The 18,383-nt window shown below is 40.4% G+C and overlaps 1 protein-coding gene across 1 annotated transcript in view; it reads right to left on the bottom strand.

Moving 5' to 3' along the window:
• Window positions 1-18,383, bottom strand: part of stxbp5l (syntaxin binding protein 5L) — a 115,596-nt gene that overhangs the window by 79,172 nt on the left and 18,041 nt on the right. The window lies entirely within an intron of this gene.

Consider the following 18,383-nt stretch of genomic DNA (forward strand, 5'->3'; position numbering starts at 1 on the left):
GGTCAATTAGGACAGCCTGGCTTTAACAAGTTAGATATCATTACTATACTGTTGTGTCGTAACTTCTTTTGTCCTCATGTTATTATTTTTGATCATATTAAGAAAATAGTCCTGGTCCAGCTGTGTGTGGGTTATGACTAAAGCTACAATTATAAGTTAGCTAACTTAGTTAGTTAACTATGAACTAAATACCAGCAGCTGAGTGGCAACTCGGTTAATCTAGCTACCAGAATGTGTTTGTGCGTCCGCATGTTCATGTGTGTTTCCAACACCTCCTGGTCAAGGCTGAGGCTTAATATGGAAGATGTGTGTTATTCACAGTTACACGAATCCTGTTTTTAATCACACAATAGGAGCTCTGCCAGTCCAATAGCTCCTGACAGGATGAGCAGTAAACAAGACAAAGATGGTGCAAAGCAAAGAAGAAAAAAATACACATATCCATACATATTCTGTATATACACGTGTGTATGTAGCTATGCTAGAGCTACATGTACATGTATTATATATTATATACTATGCATGTAAGGGCCACACAATATTACACATATGACCAAATGTATGCAGACAGCATCTTGACTGTACTGGGCAAGTATAGTATTGGCAAAATTGTAATTTTAAGCAAATGATGGTGTTACTGCCAATTAGTTCACAAGATGTAAAGATATTTCGCTGGATGATTGACAACTCTGACCTATGGTGACGCTAGAGGAAAACTCCAGTGATCATCAGAGTCACTGGGATACATTCTCTGCAACCATGAACGTATGCAATTGCAAAATAATATATTTGTGATTTTATTTTGGGAGGATATTATAATGTAGTAGTGGCAGCTCGTGTTGACATACTCAACTTGTATTTCCAAATTACAAACTAAACTACTATTTCTGATTTCCTTTTTTTTTTTTTAATCACAACCTGAAATTAGGTTTATTGTCTTTATCCCACCCACAGACATGTGTCTTACTTCAAAACTGGACTTAGAAGTTTTCTATCATAGAGTGACAATATGAAAATTTGTGTGTGAATACACAAGCGTATTCTTCCATTCCTTCCAAATGGCCTGCTCTTTCAATTTTCCTGTGATTGGCTCACTGATGAGCCAGCCCAATGTCAGTGCATATTGACAATCACTTTAGGTGTCAAGACTCCTCTCTTGGTTCAGTGCCGAGTATCAGCCTGAATGTGCAGTATCTGCACTTGTCAGGACTGCTATCTGTGGTGCTACTCCAGGGCTAAACAGCAGAGAGAAAGCTGTCTGCGGCACTCACCAACACTCTTGCTGTTAGCAATGCTTGTCGCCTGGTGGAGGGGCTCAGCCAATACCTCAGCTTCTCCAATCAGATGTCGTTTTCATCTGTGCGACTGTGTATATAAACTGCGTATGTTTCCCTGAATTGTGTGCACACATTCCTGTGTTGGAATACAGGTTAGTCATATCATGAGCTACCTATGAGCATAAAGCCATAGAGCCATTTTAATTAAGTCATTTCACTGCTGATTTTCCTGTGCTGGAAATTCAATGGCTGCATATTTGGTTAGGTTTAGTTGACCAGTCTCTGTAGGGTTTGCAGTTCTCATGTGTACCTCGACAAGGTTTATTAATAAACCTCTGAGTCAGCATTCAGTCTGGAGCTGGGTCTGTATCACAACACCTGCTCTCACCTCTCAGCTTAGTGGACAAAATGCTCCCTTTGTGTGCTGGAAGAAAGAATCACACATTGTACACCGAAATAAGCTGAACAACCCTGCCAGTGTGAGGCAAATAGAAACGCAGTAAGAAGCAATGATGTAGCAGTAGTCATGCATTTCTGATTGGTAGCATTAAATGTTATGTGGTGCTCATCAAGTGCTTTTTAGAGTCTGATATGAGACACTGAGTGGTGGGAAATGGAGAATTCATCAGCCACATGTGAAGACAAGTGCATAATTTTGTTAGTGTGTGTGACTGACATGAATAGAATAGATGGCAGTTATTCATAGAAAAACATGATTTTACTTTTCAAAATCATGACCACTCAGACACAGAAATAAGCTCCTCTGTGACTGCTCATATACACACAAACTGACACACAACCGTCTAGAAACCTACACGTTTTGAGTGTACATTAAACATGGACAGCAGCGTTGAAACGTTTGTCATCTTGTTACATGCACAGCCATTACTACAACACAAGTGTCTGCCAGGTATTTACTGTACAGATTTCCAATCGTGACACATTATTACTTGGCTCACACGATGGTGGTTGCTTAAGGCAGTCACCCAAACACTGCGGTCCTCCCACACACACATCGTCAAACAACCATGTGTAACGAGGTTAATATTATGCTATCTGTATAGTCCTTACATTCTGCCCTCAGATCTTCAGTCTTATGCTAAAGCTGTGAGAAAATGTTCTTTATCAAATAACATCAAAAAGAGCGTCACGTGACACTGACAGGCTATCAGGGATTTTTCACAGCCTAATAAGGCTTCATTGAAAAAGATTTTAAGTATAAGGATTTAGTTCATCTTCATACAATGGATTCAGATTTTGGGATCAGGATGCCCTCAACCAGCAATAACTCATGGATCCCACTGTGTGTCCAACACTCTGTGTTAGACACAAACTACCACCTCCTCAAATAAAAACCCTGAGTTATCATTTTTATTGAAATTATCCAGTGCCGTTTTTGGCTTTGGTTTTTAGCAAGCTACAGCAAGACAAAGTTGATGCCCTAGTTTCTATATTCTCCTCTGAAATCCAAACTCTTTCCCTCTGCTTTTCTCTCGCTCCCTATTCTTCTTTTTCTCTTTTCCGACCCCCCCTCCCCCCTTTCTCTTTCTATCTCTTTCTCTGTGTCTTTTAGTAGCTGCTTTGAAATGTAAACTGTATGGTTGACAAATAGTGAGTCATAATGTGGGAAGATAAATCAGCCCAACTCTGCAACACTGCCAAGAGCCTATCTCTCTTTCCATCCTCTTTGTCTCCTCCTCTCCTTGCAGGCATCTTTGTGTTCACCCGTGTGTTCACACATGTACACCTACACCAATCGCCTACTTGCACCTGAGGGCCTGCATCCTTTTCAAAACAGCCTACAACACCCGAACCTCTCTTGCCTTTTCTCTCACTTATTGGCACACTAAAATGTACACACCATACATGTTTGGAATGTGTGTGCGGCTACACGTGATCACACAGATGCAACGCTGAGCTTGTACCGTTGTCTGCATGTTACAGTCTCTGTAAAGCTGCTGGCGGCATTACGGAAGAGATTACAGTGCTGCTGTCTTGAGGCCTGGCTCATTCACCCCAGAAACTTCAAGTGTTTAGAACAACCAGAAACCAAATATCATATTTCAATGAGAGGAAAGGAAGGAACATTGGAGGGAATAAAGAAAAAAGTGGAAATGAGATGACAGTAACTGACACTGATAAACAACTAGAAATAATATTGTGAAAATATAATGTTCTAGGAATAGGGCTAAAAAAAATGGGAAAGAACACGGGATGAGATAATAACAAGAAAAAAAGGAAAAATGAAAACGAACAGGGGAAGATGGAATACAAAACATGCATGTTGTACCCATTATGCCATTATAGCAGTAATATTTAAAAGGCACTTTAAGCATTGTTGTGCCATAAACAGAGAAGAGATTTCCTGGTATCCAGTTCCCAGAGTGTGTGTGAGTATTTGTGTTGGTGGGATCCAATCAAGCGAGAGAACTCCATAAAGAGGCTCTGTGCATTCAGGCAGGCAGCAGTGTGACTACAGTGTGACTGAACATGGCAGAACAGGTTAAAAATTCATAAGTATGTGCACATTGCTATATGGCTGAGAATGCTGAACAGGTAACAATGCACTGTGTCAAATACAATGAAAGTAAGTTTGCAGCAAAGGGTGAGAGAGGTCAGACAATATTGCAATTTGAATATTAGGAACAAGTGTCGATGAGATGTGGGAAACATAAAGGGGCTATAGATTTTTTTAAATTAATACCAGATTGTATGATATAATATTGTAGTTTTATTATTATAGAATAATGTAAACTAGATCCTGTTCTCCAGTAAGGTAGGTGGTAGCATGCATCTAAAAGTTGGTATTACAATGTGGCGAAAAACGTGGAGGAGGAGGAGGAGGAGGAGGAACAGGTAAATTTACCATTTCCAGCGTTCCCACGAACAGATTACACCAAATATGTACATCTAATGAAAACTGCTGAAGAACAGAAAAAAACTGGAGTCATGAAAAAAAACTTCACTTACATCAGCGCAGCCTTTGATTGCTTGAAAAGGTTTTGAAGATGCTGTAGCTGTATGGATATTTGTTAGCTGGCTGGGTGTGTTTGTGGTTTTTACTCTGATAGCTGGCATTAGTTGATAATTGCCTGGTGAACTTCATTTTTGTGTGCTGTGTAAGGACCGCAGCAAAGCTTGTTGTTAGCACTTATAACTGTAGATGGAGGTGGAGGTGAGAGGGTGGTGCTAGTCTGCAGGAAGGGACAGGAAGTCGGCCAAAATGCCGATATCACTTACAGCCCCTTGAACATTCAAAAGCAAAGATAACAATATTATGGTGATGATGGATGACACTATCTTAGATGGTAATTGTGATGAATATCAGCCAAGATGGTAATGACAGTGAGTCCAGCAGCACTGATAGCTCATTATGGTCCAGATGGCCTAGCTGATACAGCATTGGTCCCTTACAAGTGACATGCTGCTTCGACCCATGATACGCAGAGTCAATCAAAACTGACCTTTAAAGCTCTTAAACCACATGTAGGCCACATGTTTGTTCTCATTAAAAGTAAGTCCACAAAACAAAAACAACGTATTGATAAAGTGACAAAAGCCGTGAGCTAATACGAGGCATGGATAACAGCCAATACATCACTTGCAGTGATTTAAGTATTCTGCTGACACAACCAAATACTTACTAACAGTTCAATTCCCAAAACGAACATTGAAAGAGAGAAAGCACCTCATTACATTAAGCGTCATTTCAACACATTTTCAGTCTTTTTTTTTCCTTGAAAAGAAAAAAAAAGAGTTGCAGTTTCACTTACTACTAGCACAAATGTACTTATTTTTCTATGTTTTACTTGTTTTACAGTCGGAATGCATTACGTTACTGCACTAATTCACAAACTGACCCTCCATTCAGGAAACAGAAAGTTGTTTGGTGCAAGAAACAAGGTTAATTTTTTTCTCCTTGAGTGGATCAATATTTTTCATTACATGCACTGTGTGTGTGCATGCTTGTTGTGCTGCTATGCAATTGGCACAGGAGCTCTTGAATGGACCGTGCCCACATCAACCACACCTCCATTTTTCTCTCTCGCTTTCCTTTAAAAATGTCCTATTTTAAGTTCCTTTTCTATATCTCCCTCCTTCATTGCAGTATCCTCATATCTGTCTCAGGGAATTTGTTTCTCCCTGATCTGCCCTTTTTATGATTCCCCCTCGCCTTTCAGGGGCCAGAAGAGCAGATAAAATAGCCACCTATCAGCCCCAGCAAGAGATAAGGAGGCCAGGAGAAATAGCAGCAATTGCCATGTGTTCTTGCCTATCTACAGTCAGCTCTGAGGTATGACCAGCATAAAAGATGGTCTGGTATAAAGTCACAAAGATCAGTTCTTCAAAAGGCAATACATACAGATAGGCTTAATCCTGAAAGAAAACAGATCTTAAAAAAAGACTAATATAGACACAATGCATAGTCTGTTTTAGAGCACAGTCCCAAATATGTTAGAAAACTGGATCTGTAGGCGAGAGGAGTTTATGACTTCATGCCAGAACGCCTTTTATGCTGGTTGGCAGAGAGATCAATCATTAGTCAGTCTGATAGAAATAATGTGCAAATTTTGTTGTCACTCACGTTTCCAGAATTTCCCCCCGGGGATCAATAAAGTATTTCTATCTATCTATCTATCTTGCAACAGGTTCCACCACACACATAAAAAGGTGGTCGACAGTGCCATTTTCAGCTTAAGATACAAAGCATTTAGCCCTCTATACACTTCACCAGTGCCCTTTGTAAACTGTCTTGTTCAGAAATCACTGTTTCACCACATTCACTGACCTTAAAGGTGTACACACACTTGTCGAATCAATTGTGATTTGAGGTGACCGCCTACGCTCTCCATCATAGAAAATCACTCTTTGTTAGCTTGTGTGTGGTCAGACAGTAGCGAGCAGAGCAGTACCATGAATCTGAGGGGTGTGTTTGGATGTAAACTTTGTTTACATTTCCAAAAGAACATGGTCTAATTTATTCATTTCTCCCACATCCTTCGCCTGCTGATCTAACAACACAGGTGGGATGGTGTGGGTGAAGGCCAACAGTCCAGTACAACTGTATTGTGGGTGGTATCCTGCACCAAATCGCTGTTGTTTTTTAGAGGCACCATGCTCACTAAGACATGGCTACTATTGAGCGATCAAACCCCTGAGTAACTACTCAAAATTACACCCTGCTTGCATAATCTATTTTACTAAGAAACATTACACACATTACAGAAGCTAAGATAACATATTCTCTTTTCTTGGCAGTGAGAGATAAAGATGCTCTCACTACCACCCCATTTAGAATAAACTACTTATGGTATACCATGTGTCAAGACCATGTCAAAAAAAAAAAAAAAATTTCAGAGCAGTTTCATAGCATTCCAAAAGTATCCTGTGGAGAAACCATGTAATTTACAATGTGGCAGAAAGTTCTGACTTACAGCGTCTCTCCCCTACAACGGTAATCAGGAGAAACCTGTATCCTTCTCTAGCACCTGCAGTCCATTTGGCCAGATCCCACAAACAAACACAGACTTTTGACAGAGGTGGAAAACCAGAACAGCAACAACAAAAATCCTTTTGTCTTCACAAGCAGCTGTCTAGACAAAACGGACAGCTCAGTGGCTGACTGCTCCAGGCCCAAGCGATGAGGTGAGGAATCAAATTAACAAGGGAGGCAGCTGGCGTTGGTAAAGCCCTTTGGCTAGGGTCTGTTGTTTTGGTGATAGACAGAGTGAATTAATGAGATATGATGTGCTGTGCTCCACTGTCTCACCTTGTTACACTGTAATGATGGTCAAAGCACCTTTTCTGTGCTAACCAAGGAGATGTCCTTTGTATTTTTCTGCATAAGAGCATTGGCAGTATGTTTGGAGTGCATGTCCTTGGATGATAAATGTAATGATCCTCTGCTGTTTTGACCTGTTGATCCATATCTATTCTTTTTGCTCTTCTTTGAGACTGTTGTCAAAAGGATGAACACAACAACCATGATGCACTATGCACATCCATATTATAATGTAGCAGTACAGATTGCTCGTTAGATGGAGTTGTGTAAACACACAAATGACTCCCAATCTATGATTTGGCTAAAAAGTATTTATCTCTATATTTAAAGACTTTAAACCACAATATCAACACTTGCTGCATCACACAGGAGATTAGTCATTTTGAACACAGTGGAATAGGATATCACTTTTGTAACACTGGTGTCAGTCATACGTGCACTTAAGGTCTTGGGGAGAAATTAGTCACAAAACACCAGAATCACACAACAACACAAACAACCTGACAGATCGAGGCAGCGGTAAACCAGCATCTCCAATGTTCTGCAAAATGAATTCACTGTTTTTGTTAATGGGGTCTGGTGGCTTTGAACCAAACAATGTACAGCTGGCTCTGTCTAAACAAAAAGGTCTTACAGGTCTATGTCTGCACAGATCCTTTCTGTAATGTTGTTGTCAGACACTCTGAATAACAATCTGGGTCTGATAGATGGGAAAAACAAGAATTTTGAGGGAGAGTACTTTGAGAGACGTACTTTCGGTTACCCAAAAAGATTACATTACAGCCTTTGTAGCCAATTGACAGTCCATATGTGGCTGCTGGCTGAGGAGATCTACTACACATATTTCAAAATGTTTTATATCAACCAGTTAGTTCCCTAACCCAAAATATGGAAAAAATAAGGCCTAGATTTAAAAATACCAGTTATCCTTTAAGGCAACGAGCGTGACAATCTCCTAACCTTTGTTTTGACTGCTTAAAACATAGAGGTGTCCCTCATTGTTGTTCCTATTACTTATTTTCCATTCCATTGTAATGCAGCACAGACATAGCTCTAACAGTCCTGATCTTCCGTTGCATTGTAATGCACACAGTTTTGCACGTGACATCACTGGGTGTTGAGATAAGAATGCAGAGTGCGTCTTTGTCTCTTATCTGTCACACAAACTACAAAACACCAGCATCCTTCCATTTCTCCTCATGCTTTCTCTGCCTCTGATTAAGTGAGCTACGCCTTATGTAATGTGTTTACATGTGGCACAGTGGGAAAAACCATGCTCAGTATGCAAGCATACACACCTCCTCACCATCACGTGGAGTAAACATAAGCCCCAACATGTCAAATCACATCATTCAAAAGGACATGTAATCTGATCTAATTAAAGACTTAAAGATTGCATGTACCATTGAATTCGCAGCACAGCTAATTGCATTCACAGAATTTCTTTGCGATTTGCAATAATAACACCATCCAGTCAGACCTTGTCTTAATTTGCATACTTCCCACTAAAATATAAATGTGGGAAAATGTGATAGTGCAAGAGAAATGTCTACACAAATCGAACTGTATGAACATAAAATCAGACTAATGAAGATGATTAGAAGACATAGTGGCTAAATACCAGAACATGAATACAGTCCACATTAAACATGCACTGTGTAATTAAAACTAAGGCAGCTTAAAAATTAGCATCCTTAGGGTTTACAGGGTGGATATAATTTTAAATGGATTACGTTCATCAAAAAGAACCTATATTGGGGGCAGAAGAGAAGCTAATGACAGTTGTCAACTTCCATTTTTGTACATCTAGTCATAGAATATGAAGCACAGTCTGGTGAGCTGCATATAGTATATTGCGCCGAGGTCATGGAAGTGCACTTTTGGTATTTTTGTTACCAGAGGCACAAGGCGCATTTAAGGCGCAATTATACTAACACAAGTGCATGTCAGATGGTCAAACAGCTTTGGGAACCGTTAACAAATGAATGCAAGACTATAAATGCCTGCCAAAAGAGCTTAACAAGTGTGGCGTTTTCGCCATATGACGCAATTATGCCTAATGCTGTTCAGAACAGCTAGAAAGGATAGGCAGGAGTTTCTCTCTCTCTGTTGACTTATACTGCATAAGGAACTGTAGAATGATGTGGACAAGAGCAAAGATGTATGTGTGGGTATTTTGCAACAGAGTGGTGCTAGTCGTACACATTTAGCCAGTGGATCTGGTGTGCATAATTGCATCTTCACAACGTGCCTCACTCCAATTAGAGACTGCAGATGGATCACAGACCTGCTGTTAATCAGCTGAAAGGGGAATGCCTTCATACAGCATGGTGAAACGTGCACACACACCATGAAAATGCCACTTTCCTGGCGCAGAGCTGTGATTTGTGTTGCACCTTGTGCTGCACAACAGTACAGCTATACATATTTGACCTTCAGCTTCAGTGATACCTTCATCTCTTTGTCTCTCTCTTTCTCTGAGACACCCACCTGTTATGGTAGGCTATTAAAGGCTCAAATATATTCATGGACACATGTGCACACACAAACATATGCAGGCACACCGACACAGAGGCTACATGCCCCCTTGTACATTTCCTTTTGGTTCCATTTCAAGTTCCTCTTAGCTCAAAAGTACAGTACATTCCACATTCCAATCATCAGTAAACTTTCACTGTTTGTTTATGTTTGGACACATGTGAGTATACACACTCTCATGAGCCAGAGGGCTGATGAGATAATGTCTCAGCAGCCATGTTTCAGAAACAAGTCACAAGTAGGCTAACTGCTTGATGCTTTTCTCCACAAATAATTGGTAAGACTCAGTGCATCTGCTGTCATACTGTCAACATGTTGCAGTATATCATTTGGCAGTTTATGAACTGAATGTATACCAGTGGCATTTGCCAGAAAATTCTCGTTGCTGCTATTAATAGGCAGCTGACCTTTCATTCTTCAGCTGCCTTTTCATACCTAGGAAAATGAACAGTGGACCAAAGAGCAAAGACTAGCAAGGAGAATAAGGATTAAGAAAAAGATGAGGAGGTTGTAAATAATTATTGCAACCATTTCAGATTGAGAGCATGTCATAGCCTGGCTGTATTTTCCTTTCATTCCTGTGTTTTTCTCCTCCTGTCTGTCTGTCTGTCTGTCGTGTGGGTGTGGCTCCCTCCTGATTACTCTTCATGCACTCCACCTGTCAAGTCTGCACAGCTGTCTTCCATCAACTTATCAACTCAACAGAACATCTATGCCTGCTCTCCATCCACTCATTGCTAGATCAAGCAACCACAGTGGGCCATTGCCTCTGGTTTCCCAGCCTGCCTGCCTCACCAGCTCTACCTCCAACCAGCCATCCACCATCATCCCATTACCTCCTCTTCCACTGCCTCACCTCAACCCATCACCATCCGCTACATACAATTTCCCTACAATGAGGATTTCATTAAGCTTTACTCATTTGTGTCTGCATTTGGGTCCATCCTAACTGATTTTAACAGAGCACAGGTAAGTTCAAATCCAGGTTTGAACCTGGGGTCTTTCTGTGTGGAGTTTCCATGTACTCCCCTCCCTCCCACAGCTATTTCAAAATTGCGTAGCATTAATACATCTTAACCTTGTAATTGTGAGATTTTGGTATACTGAAAAAGAGTGACCATCATGGAGAAGATCTGCCAACCTCAGGCACTGGCTGTGACACTGTGTACCACTAGGTCATATTTAGGAGTAAATCTGAGACGCTGCATTAAGGCACAAAACAACAAGGGAGTGCACCTGTTCATCCACAAACAACACTTTGCTCATTTTCTTTGCCATCTAGTGTCACAAAAAACTCACTCAAAAAGTTTATTCAAAATGCCAGGAAGGAGGCAGCAGCACAGGAAACACTGTGAACGAACACTAAGCTTATGGTTTTAGAAACTCATTTTTGAAATTAAAAAATGTGTGTGTATAGGTGTGTTTCTGTGTGCATGGGTATGCAAGATTGTGCATGAGATTAGATGTACCCCTCGTGGCCAAGACAAGTGAACTGTATTATTGCATACCTGCAAGACTGCCGTCATTCTATAAAAACAGAGAAGTGAGGATAACAAAGATAAAGGGGGGAGGGTTAGAGAAAATAGATGGATTTTTTATGTCAGTAAAGATTATGAGGACAAACAGACAGAAAGAGAGGGGGATGACCTTAAGAAAAATAGGTGTAGGGGAGGAGGAAATGAGTAGAAGATGAAGAAGAGAGACAAGATATGATGGAAGGCAGGATGAGCAACCAACAAAGACAGGAAGGACAGGTGAGAGGAGAAAAACAGGTAGAAATTTCTTCCAGATACCTCCCCTGTCTTCCTTGCTTCCTCTTTTTTAAAACTGGAACTCTACAGCCTATGGGGCATAAAAAAAGTGATAATAGGCTGTCATCGTGACAGAGACCAACGGGATGGGTGTTTCCTTCCCCCTCTCAATGGGATGAGATCATTATCAGGAAGGAAGGGAGCAGTAAGAAAATCAGTGGTCTTCCAGCCAAACCAGAAATGCCAGTGTTAATGGAACCCTGAGGGACGATGAAGACTAATTAAAAGAGGTAGGGACAAAAAAGACAAACAGACCACTAAGACACCACAGTTGCCAGCTTCAGATTCAGCTCATTAGGAAATGTATGTTAACACAACATGGCACTGAAACAACAGCAGTAAACCTCCAGTTACTACCTGCTCATGTTATGAAGGGCATGTGATGTAAAACAATAGACAAGAGGTTTATAGATACATTTTTTATATATGTGTGTATTTACACTTCAGTTAGAATTGGTATTTAAACAGTCCTCCTCATCATGCTGTTCACATTCTGACATCATGAGACCAAGACGACACCTAACAATTGATCAGCAGCACCTCAACACTGGAGGCTTCAAACAGGAAGTCCTCAGACGGAGGTGTTCACTGAGCTTAGAGGGTCACAGAGTGTCATCAGGAGGTTGTAACAGTGATACAGAGAGACTGGAAGAGTCACAGAAAGGAGAGGAGTGGACGTCCTTTGGCCACATCCCAATTTATTGAGACACTGAACATGTTTTGTTGTGGTATACCTACCACTGTTGTTAGATTTTCTTTCAATAAATTGTTTAAGATGAATAAAATTACCAGTGCATGCTTCTACTTAAATGCCCTACTTTCATGATATAATATCACTGTAGCATTCACTTTTTACATTTTCCATATATTTCACCTGAAAGTCGAATATCCCTAACTTTGTGTGTGTGTGTGTGTGTGTGTGTGTGTGTGTGTGTGTGTGTGTGTGTGTGTGTGTGTGTGTGTGTGTGTGTGTGTGTGTGTGTGTGTGTGTGTTATTATTTATTTATTTATTTTCATGGTGTAGAAGAGAGAATGATCAAGGTGAGGAAAACAATTATGTGGCCAAATTATTAAGATTCTTACATAATCTGGTGTCAAACTTAAATTTGGTAATAATCTGGTGTCAAACAGAGGATGTGGGGAGGTATGAAACTGCATTCACTCTGATTTAAAGGTTCCATAAGTAATGTATTTAAAAACAGCTTTTGGTAATATTTGCTCAAACCGTCACTATATCCTGACAGTAAGTCATGAGACAGGTAAAAAAAAAAAAAAATCTGGTTTCTTTGGCTCCTTGTGGTGCTCCTCATGGAGCAGGAGTCTCTCACAGTGTCAGTCTCTATTTGTGCAGAGATTGCGCAGCCCCCATGCATCCTCTCACTCAGCCAAGGGGAGGGGGCTCGCTTCTCATGTTACAAACTCTGGATGTCACTGTGTGGATGAAGTCTCCATAGTTACGAGTAAACATGCAACAGTAAACATCTGCTTTTGGGTATACACATGGAATAAAAAAAGGTTATGCAGGCTAGAAATGAAATAAATAATGTGAGGCAACAGTTTCTAAGAAACATGTAATCCAGCACCTAATTTTCTTAAGCAAACATGTAATCATTGTATTGTTTTCATTTATCATTTCAAAAAATAATAATCTGAAGATGTTGCCTAAATCTTTGGAAAATTGCAATGGGCATTTGTTATTTTCTGACAGTATCAACAATCAGTTTTAATCAGGATTAATCAATTAATCAAAAATAGAGCTGGTCAATAAACCAGTCAATAACTAACTAATAATTAACCAGTGATAATCCAAATTGCCTTGATGTAACAATGATACTATGATTTAAATAAAATACTTTGCTATACTTAATCCCGCTACATAATAAATACTGATATTACTCTTCTTTTTAATACAGGGGTAAACTGCAGGGTAGAGCCATTAATTCTATTATAGTGCACCCTACAAGGGTAAAGTAAGGATAAAGTGGATAAGAGTAGCTTAATATTGCTGCTTCATCCCTCTTCCGTCCCACTATCAGAGCAGCACTTTTGCTTGCTCACCCTTGGCGCCAGTAAAAACTGCCATTACACTAGTTTACAAATAGAGGGCTGCAAATCCTATTACGTGTAATTCAATCAAGACCAAGTGAGTCACTAGGCAGGACTTTGTGTGTCATGACTATGTGTGCATGTGATCATATCCATGACAGCGGGTGTGTTGATAATGAGCTCGAGTTTGGAAACAGTAACAGTGGTGACAGAAATTATGTAAATCAAGCATTATGTGTGCAAATCCAGACATTACTATTGATCTGGGTAGCATCCGAGTAAGGCTCTGGGCATTGATGGCTATCTGATGGTATTGTTTGTCTACCTGGTACTGCAAAGCTGTCCTGTCACACACACTGTAAGAGTGTGTGATTAATTAGAGTCTAGTTAGAGACAGTATCTGTGTGCTTACACAGAGTGACCTCTTCCCACTGCCTGCTCACGCTCCACTGGCCAAATTGGGTTTACTAATCACTTGCTGTTGGTCACTGAAAAACATATGGCTGCTGATGAGAGATTTGTCCCCAAAAGTAAAGCTGCAGTCACCTTCTTACCTAGCAACAAGCAGAACACTATTGTCAACACTGGCAAACTTATCTCAATTACTCAGCACTATCAACGAATTTCTGGCAGGGCCAGGACAGGGCTTGGCAGCTTTTTGAGTTGATAGAGGAGGACATGCCATAAAAGCTTTAGTCAAGTCTATTGATTGACTCAGTGTTGATACCTCATCCAGAGACAGAATCAATGACATTTAACACAGCTTACAGTATGATGTTTCAGTATTATTCACGCCTATTAGCCAGTTTATTTAGTACACATACACTAGTTAAAACTATTGCAGCTTAATACAACAGCCCTGCAATAATTCTACCTTCATGAGGATTATAATATTCAGTTTCTGTAGAAAGCGTTTTCTGCTGGTGACTCGTCTTTATGGGCATTTTGCCACTTTACTTAATAAACTGGCAACTGGGCGTATATTGAGACAGACATTGAGTGTCATCAGTCTCTCAGTATTCCGTAACAGTAAGAGTAATTTTCTGATACTGATTTGCTCTGTGTTCTGCTGTTATACATTCAAAATCTCATTATGAGAAAAATGCACTTAAATAACTTATGTTAGTTTTTTAATCAAAATTTGCTTGGAATCATGACCAATTTTGAAAATGAAACACTGACATGTGACAAGATCTCAGCACAATACAATTCTAGTAAAAGTGGATGGATAAACAATAATCTTGACCTGTCACCAACTGATGTAATGTCTCAACAAGAATCTGGAAAAGACTTGCACAATATCACTGTTTAAGAGATGCATGGATCAAAGTCAGCTGTCCCAAGTGTTATAAACAAGCTGTTGATATAAATATGAGTATGTCCGTCCTCATCCTCCTTCCCACCAGTCTTTTCAATTTCTCTCTCTCTCCTTATTCCTGTTCTCCTTTTCTCTGATCTGATTGACTGTTATGAGAATTGACTGTCAATCAGTCTCTGGGCAATTCTATCACCTGAACCCTTACTGAAACCATATCCACTTTCACTGCACTGACACACAAACCAACGCTGATGAGAGAGAAACACATGTGCACACTCTCACGTATATAACTGTGCACAGAGAAGCACACAATATTGACACAGGTAGACGGCACACGTGGATGCACACTAAGTAGAGAAATAGACACAAACACAAGCACAAGCCATGCTCTTTCTCTGCTCTATTTGCTCTCAATAAACCAAATCTCAGCATATTTTGGTAATCGAGCCCAAGGCAGGGGGAGGAGTGTCCTCAGAGCCCACTGCAGAGAGCCTCATTGCCAACCCACTGCGCCAGCCCTGATGACATTGTCACTATGCACCATTCACCGGAGCAGGACCAGTCCTACTGTGGTTGCCTCAGCTGATTACTTTAAATATGTGACACCGATGTGACACACTGCAGGTATTAATAACATTGTCCAAAACAAAACACTGTAAATGCAGATTGTCGCACTGGTCAGTATGCTCATGTATCCTTAGTGTTTCTTGATCACTATAGAGAGTTTAAGGTTCAGCCATTGCAAAATCCTAATGATTGGACATAGGAGGCAATTTGAACAAGAGTGATTTGACAGTAAGGAAATAAAAATAACATAGAATACTACAAATAATTTTACACAGGATTATGTGATTGCTAACCAATATGTATGAGGAAAAAATGTGTAGGAAGAAAGAGCCACACGTGAAGACAGAAAACAGATATTGTGTGAGAGAATCAAAAGTCCACACCTTAGTGTCTTTGCAGCAAGATTTCCATTTGTAAGATGTTTCTAATAACTTCATTTCTAAAATGCAACAGGGCAGTTTTAGCCATAGAGAACATTGTTATGTGCTGAATCCTAATGTATTTGGTGATAAATTGGCATGGCTAATGCCACATAAGTGTATTTGTTTTTCAAACAAAAGGTCTGATGATCACTGAAACTCTCATTCTTGCAATATTCTCTCTCTTTCAACCAACAACATACTGGGACTGTATATGGCATAAGTGGGTAAGTAAATAGTCTATGATGTCATGTGGCTTGTTGGGATTTTTAGGCAGCAGCAATTTCTTTTTAAAACAGTAGAGGTCATTTTCACACCCAGCGTCCACATAACCTTTAAGTCCAACATAAAGGCTGTGCTATTCAGTTAGTAAGATGCACCTACTAGGCATTCACAACGGCTGTTAACTAATGGGCAGGACAAACCTGTGGGCAAGTAAAATAGAGGAGCCCTTGATTGGCTCTGAGGTCCCCAACTGATTGGACTAAACCCCCAGCAAGCTTGTCTGAGCTGGAGATACTGTTTGACCTCAATAACATCCCAACTGACTCATCCATGGCTGACAGTTGTTGACCACTATATGCCCTGTGATTTAAAAGCCACCATTTCTATACAGCAGATGTTTTACTGCCCACACTCGAATCTTTAACTACTTTTTGCTGTGACCTTTTATCACATTACTCTCTCCTCCACAATATAACCTGTTGCCTTCCTCCTCCTCAGTAATTTAATGCTACCTTTATGTCTTTCTCCCTTCCTCTAACTCCTATAACCTTTTTTTTGCCTTTGAAAGGCCCATGTGATAATTGCCAGATATGATTTTAGCAATCCCTATATTTACAGAATTCTTGACAGTGCTTTGCTCCAACTTTCAAAATCTATTCTCAGATAAAGCAAAGTACAAAAGAGCCACCTTTTGCAAATACACACCCACTTGATAATTGTGCTGTTTATGCAGCAATACTATTTTGCAAAAGTCTGTCAACCTGTTTGCTCTAAATGCAAAACATAAACTATTTCAGTGTTATTAAAAATACTAATGCTTCTAAACATACAAACCCAAATATTGTTCTGTTTTCCATCATGTGAATGGTAAATATAAACTATCACAGGCATGAGCCTTTCCTAAACTTATGATCTACTCAATGTGATCATCATGAGCTTGCAATATCCTTTCAGCACTTAAATCCTAAACCCAGTTCAGACCAAGGATTCATTACGAGACGAGTTGGAACTTACAACTATTTGTAAAGCGCCGTTCTGCAACATTCTTGAACCTGCCTGTTTACATCAATGCAACTAAACAAGATGGTGACTCGTGTCCATAGTAATGACTCTCTGAACTTAGTCCTTCAGAGATCAGAATAGCTTTATAAAGGAACAAAATATGTCTTACTGTCATGATGTGTTGCTACAGTAGAAGGCTGCGACTATGGTATCGGGTCAGTCACAGCAGACATGCAGAAGTGAAACAGACAGGGTGCTGGCTTTAAATTGCTTGGTTTTACACGTTGCTCCACCCAGGAGAGACTGGGTGAGAAAAATGAAATTCTGGTGTAGTGGTGAAATATCCGTGGTTGGTTGGTGTGCAGCACTAACATAGTGCCAATGCAGAATAGCAAAAAGCAGGACTGAGTATTTTACGATGAAATAATGAAAAACATAATGGAGCAAGAGAAATTCCTGCAATGGCTACTACACACACAGCTACAAAGGAGGGAACATAAAGAGGAGTAACATTAGTAAAGCAACAGAAGAAAAAACAAAGCGAAGAAGAAGACGGGTGGGCATTAAAAGGTTTGGGTAAAAAGGATAGAATATTCAGACAGGGTGTGAAGGACAGAGGAAGGTTGAATTGAATAAATAAAACAAGAAATAAGGGAGAAAAAGAGGTCCTCTAGACAGAAGGCGATGGAGGATGAGGCAGAGCGAGAAACAGCAAAATTGAGAGAGAGAGTGTCAGTGACAGGCCATATGGGAACAGGGGAAGGTGTGCGCAGCATGCCAATACAAACGATAAGTCACTCAAGGGCTTCCATCCAGGTGAAATCTCCCTTGCTTTACAGACAGGCATTCATTAGAGAGATACTAAGAAAAGGGCGGGATAAGGAGGGAGGGAGAAGCAAAAGGATATCACATATCTGTATTTGGCTGAGCTTATGATGCAATCAAGTCACATTTTGTCTCCTATCATCAGCTATTCCCTATGTCTTTAACCACCACTGTGCACCTTTGCCCTTCGCTTCTCCATTTCCTTCCCTCATACTATAATATTCAGACAATGTCACATTTCCCTCCGCCACTATTACTTATTCCTCTGTTTCTTTCGGCAGAGAAATCACCCTGTCTGTCCATTTATTACCCCAGTAGGACAAGCTGCACAGCTGCAGCAGCATCGATAATTGTTTGCTGCCTTTGCCCTTCGTTCCCTAGAGGCATACTGGGAACCCTGGGTATTTATGAGGGTGTAATCTCCTACCTGGGTTGCACTCACATGTCCTCTCCCATCCCTGTGACCGGATGACCCAGGGGATGGGCTGTTGGATGGACAGTTCTGAGCCTGCAACATGACAGTCGAGCAACATGAAATGACAGGGCTGAGAGCGGGATGAGAATTAGGGGGCG

Source organism: Pempheris klunzingeri, chromosome 10 (genome assembly GCF_042242105.1).
Source record: "Pempheris klunzingeri isolate RE-2024b chromosome 10, fPemKlu1.hap1, whole genome shotgun sequence".
Lineage (NCBI taxonomy): Eukaryota > Metazoa > Chordata > Actinopteri > Acropomatiformes > Pempheridae > Pempheris > Pempheris klunzingeri.